The following is a 4,967-nucleotide window of genomic DNA, read 5'->3' as shown; positions in this document are numbered from 1 at the left end:
TATCTATGTCTCTCTATCTCTCTATCGATCTATCTATGTCTCTCTATCTATCGGTTTATCTATCTATCTCTCTCTCCCTCCCTCCCTCTATCTATCTATCTATCTATCTATATCTATCTATGTATCTCTCTCTCTATCTCTATCTATCTATCTATGTCTCTCTATCTCTCTATCGATCTATCTATGTCTCTCAATCTCTCTCTCTCTCTCTCTGTCTATCTATCTATCTATCTATCTATCTATCTCTGTCTCTCTCTCATCCGGACATCTGCGGTGTCCGTTTTGAGGGCTTGCATTGAAGATGTCATACATAGTAGACATACAAAGGAGGTAGAGCGATACAAGGACATACATTGATTGACTTGATTTTTTTCAACTTGAGATTTGTCCTCGCATGCTTATTAGTATATATACATCGTTAGGCTTTAATAATGTAGCTTTACATGTAGTTAGAAATCGCAATGGACAGGATCTGCATTGGATATCCAGAAAGGGCACATAAAAGAATGGATGGGGGTTACTGAGATCATCATCCTAATGAGTGACACTTGAATATAAAATGGAACGCAAACAAAAGTTACTGAGATCATGGCCCTGATGAGTGACACTTTTATATAAAAATGTAACGCTAGAACAAAAGTTAATCATAACACCACGAAGTACATACTACATCGGCGCTCCCAGTTAAGCCCGCCCCACGCATGAAGACGACATTTGAATTTGAGCACCCCGTGACCCCAGGTAAGCAATGAGGCCAATTAAGCTGCAGATTAGTACTAGTAGTAGTAATTAGCTAGCCCTTCACTTTTGGAAGGAAAATCCAACAGCATCGCAGCTCGAGCCCGAGCCCGAGCAGTAGTACGAAGCATGCATGACCCTGCAGCTGCAGCTGCAGCAGCCTCGGGCAAGCAAATATAGTATACTTTGCATATACTCCCTGAAAATACTTGTCGAAGAAATGAATGTATCTAGACATATTTTAGGTTTAGATACATCCATTTTTACCCATTTCCACGACAAGTAATTCCGGACAGAGGGAGTAGTATTTATTAACAGTGCATGCACTTGTGTCAGTACAAATTTTTTTTGGAGTAAAAGGGGCTTCCCCTCGATTTTCATTAAGTAAAGCAGATAATAGTTCATTTTACGTCAGTACATACGTTTTGATGAGATGCCTCCACGTGCATTGCCGATCCCCGTATGCATGCATGCACACATGTGGCGGCGATGGATCTAACTGACATCGAGAAATACTAGTACTAATACTACGGTAGATCCCATCGATCATTGGCGCTGCTCAGGGGTCAGAATTCGTTACGTTAATTGGATACTAATAATGGGTGTCAGATTCGGAATCAGACAGCGGAGAGATCGGTCCACGGTCCACCCGAGAAAGAAAGATAGAAGGTGGTGATGATCTAGACATAGATTGGTTCCCGATCCGAAGCTGCTGCTGCTGCTGCTGGATGAACGAACGAACGGCTCCGGCCGTCCTTGCGTAGCCAGTCACCAGTCTTGGAGTAGTACTATTATGTAAAGCGCGCGGTTGGCATTGGCAGCTGGAAATGGGAACACATATAAATATCTGGGAAAGATCCAAGAAGCTAGCCTAGCTAGGTGCACAAGGCAGGCAGCCTCCTGATTGGGCAGAGGGGTCTCCTTGCCTCTTGGCGCTTTCAAGTCGCACCGGCGCATCGCATCGCATCGCAGTGCCGCATGGCCGGCTGTTCACTACGGGCCGGATGTACTAGTAGTAGGAGTACGTGCATGGGCGCGCGCCAAGGGCATGCCCAGCCATCGCACGACGGCGCCTCTTCGCGTGCCTCTGCCCTACTTTAGATGGCCAGGCAGAGCACCGCGCGCACGGCCGCGGCCCTTCCTGCCTCCGAGGAGGCATGCGGCACGATGAACGCATGGCGGCTGCAGTGTACCGTGCCGGTGTGCGTGGCTCCTAATGGCGGGGGAACGTGCGTCACACGCGGAGGATAACGCACGCTTCGCTTCACCTGTCAGTCAGTCAGGGCTCGCCTCAGGAGGTCCAACCAAACCAAACCGATGGAGCGAGCCTACGTGTAAATAAAATTCAGCACCATTTCCAAGCATATGCCGGGTCGGCCTCTCCCCGGCTCCCCGCCCGTCAACGTCCATCGCTGGCCGCAGCAGTCGTTTTCGGCCGCGTATACGCACGCCCGTACGACTGCGACTGCGATCGATCCGGCTGGTAGAAAACTCAACCAACCGGCGGGCGGTCATCCCTCTCCCCACAGCGTCCCGACGTACGGCGCACAGTGGAGCTCGGAGAAACTAGCGGCGCAGAGCGCACGGCGCCCACCGGCCGCGTCTCTGCCTGCCCGGCGATCGAGCGCCCCCTGCGGCGAGCCAAAGGGCAACCGCGGCGGGTGTCACCCCGGGGAGGCCGGTTCCTCGGCGCGCGCCAAAGGGCGGGCAGGCAGCTGCACGTGCGGCAAGGCAACACAGCAGGCAGGCAGAGGCTGGCCGTCAAGCCACAGCGGCAGCCTCTTGCTTGCTGGGTTGCTCCATCCAGATCCGGCCGGGCGCCACTTCACACTGCCCCTTGGCCTCCCGTGACCGCCCGACTGGCTCGCCCATCGGAAGGGTACTGTCCCTACGATCCTGCCCGCCGCAGGAGCACTCCGTGGGCATGATCTGGATTGGGTCACTAGTAGTAGGAGACTACTATTTGTAGGACTAGAAAAATCGCTGCCGGTTTACGGCGGACTGGAATCCGATTCCCTCCCTCCCGTCGCGGGGGCTAAACAATCATCCCTGCCCAGTGGGTAGCCCGGCGCCACCGGCGGTTTCGGGTTTATCTCACCTTTTTTTCCCTAGGGTGACTAAAGCGCACCAAAAGGTCCCTATAATATCCCAAGGATGTCACCTAGGTTCTCAAATTATGAAAACTAGCATTCAGGTCCACAAAATGTAATGAGTGGGTCATCCAGGTTCAAACCTTAACTTCCTAAAAACATACACACACACACACACACAAATAAAAACATGTCCTATAGCCTTAGGGACATCCATGGCGTCATCTTCATCAGCAAGTTGGTGTACCGACGGTGGTATGTCAATGCTGGTGAATGCTGGGACAATGCGGTCGAGCACGACAAGAGAGGTCCATGGTCGTGGTGTCAGGAGGCGTTCTAGCAGCATCGAGGTACTCATCGGCATTAAAGGAGGACAACATCGTCGGCATGGGGGTGATGCACCGTGCCAACATGCCTCTCCACCCAAGCATCCATGTGAACGTTGTCGTTGATACCATCATAGAGGTGACGGTTTTTCGGGTGCTTTTGGGAAGCGACAGGGTAGCTAAATGTTGGCTTGTAGAGAAAGCTCACCTTGGCGCACAAAGTGCTTCAAAGGTTCACCATGGAGATGATCGAGAGTATAAAGCCATGGTCTACAACCTCGCCCAGAACCCTAACATCATGCACTGGATCCAGGAACATTTTTGTTGTTGTCATGCCGCGCAAATCAACGACCACCAACAACCACACCTATGAGTGCATTCTGCATCCCTAGAATATTCCAAGGATGTCATGTAAGTCCTCAAATTTTGGAAATTGTCTTTCAGGTCGTGAAAACGTATAAGGATGTCACCCAAGTCCAAACCCCTACCAGTCCTGAAAATATGCAAAATAAAAAAACGCCCTCTTTACAAATTTAGGGACCTTTCTGGCGGCCTCTTCTTTAGTAAGTTGATGTACCACCAAAAATGGTAGGTCAATGGTGGTAGCTGATGCGAGACATAAGCACTTCATGGTTGTGATGTTGTGACGCCTCCCAGCAGCATCGAGGTACTCACTGACATCAAGGGGGACAACATCATCATCATGGATGCCATCATAGAGGTGGCATTGTTCTAGTAAACCATAGTGATATGCTCCTAGCAAGCGGCACAACAGTTAAATGTCGGTTTGGAGAGAAAGCTTGCATTGGGGAACAAAGTGCTTCACATATTTATCGAATATGATCAATAGTAGGAAGCTATGTTATACAACCTCACTCAGAACCCCAGCATTGTGGATCTGGAAGAAATTCCCCCCTACCACGTCCAAAGGAATGAACACCAACAACGACATGATGATAATAATCGAGACCGAGGAGACCAAAGCCTTGGTCTACCTACACACTACCTTGTTCGAGTCGATGAGGTTGTTACTCTTGATCCTGATCCAACGCAAGACAGTGGTCATAGACAACGTGATATCGATGTTTACCACTATGGCCAAAATCAGCATCTCATTATGCCCACCAGTGGCGGAGCTTAGTGTACTACTTGGGGGGGGGGGGGCAACTTTGGACAAATCTTTGAAAAAAATATTAAGTAGAGGGCCTAGATGAAAGGAAAAAAATAGTATTTTGCCCCCCTCAAATGCTCCCATTTTGTGTCCCCCCCCACCCCACCCCACCCTAACAGGAATTCTGGTGTAGCTCCGCCACTGATGGCCACCACTGTCGTCGACAAGGAAGTCGATGCCGGACTCCATATATACATTTGTGTCTTTTTTGCATATATCCTAACCGGTTTTCAGCGGGATGTTTGCCACCAAACCGCCTCTTCCAACGTGGCGTTGACCAACGGTGACACATGAGCAGTCAACACAGGGTTAGGGCTGGTTTGAACCTGAATGACACACTTATTGCACTTTCCGGAGCTACATGTCGTCTTCCAAAAGTAGAGAACCTAAGTGAGTACCTCGAAATAGTTTAGGGACCTATGGTGCACTTCGCTCTTTTGAGTCGAAGGCCAAGATTGCGTGGTTGTCCTCGTGCTCCTCCTCCACTTATGCCTCATGTTCGAGCGACTCGTGGTCGGTGGGATTGTTGCTCAATCTCCTGAGAGTTGATGGCCACGTTCGGCATGTCCTCTAAGTCGAGCTCGGTGGTTGACACGGTTGACGCATGCGGGGCCGCTCTTGAGTTTGCCGATGAGGGAGGGG

The sequence above is a fragment of the Triticum dicoccoides genome, unplaced genomic scaffold (genome assembly GCF_002162155.2).
Source record: "Triticum dicoccoides isolate Atlit2015 ecotype Zavitan unplaced genomic scaffold, WEW_v2.0 scaffold104834, whole genome shotgun sequence".
NCBI classification, from domain to species: domain Eukaryota; kingdom Viridiplantae; phylum Streptophyta; class Magnoliopsida; order Poales; family Poaceae; genus Triticum; species Triticum dicoccoides.
This window is presented reverse-complemented; position numbering follows the sequence as displayed.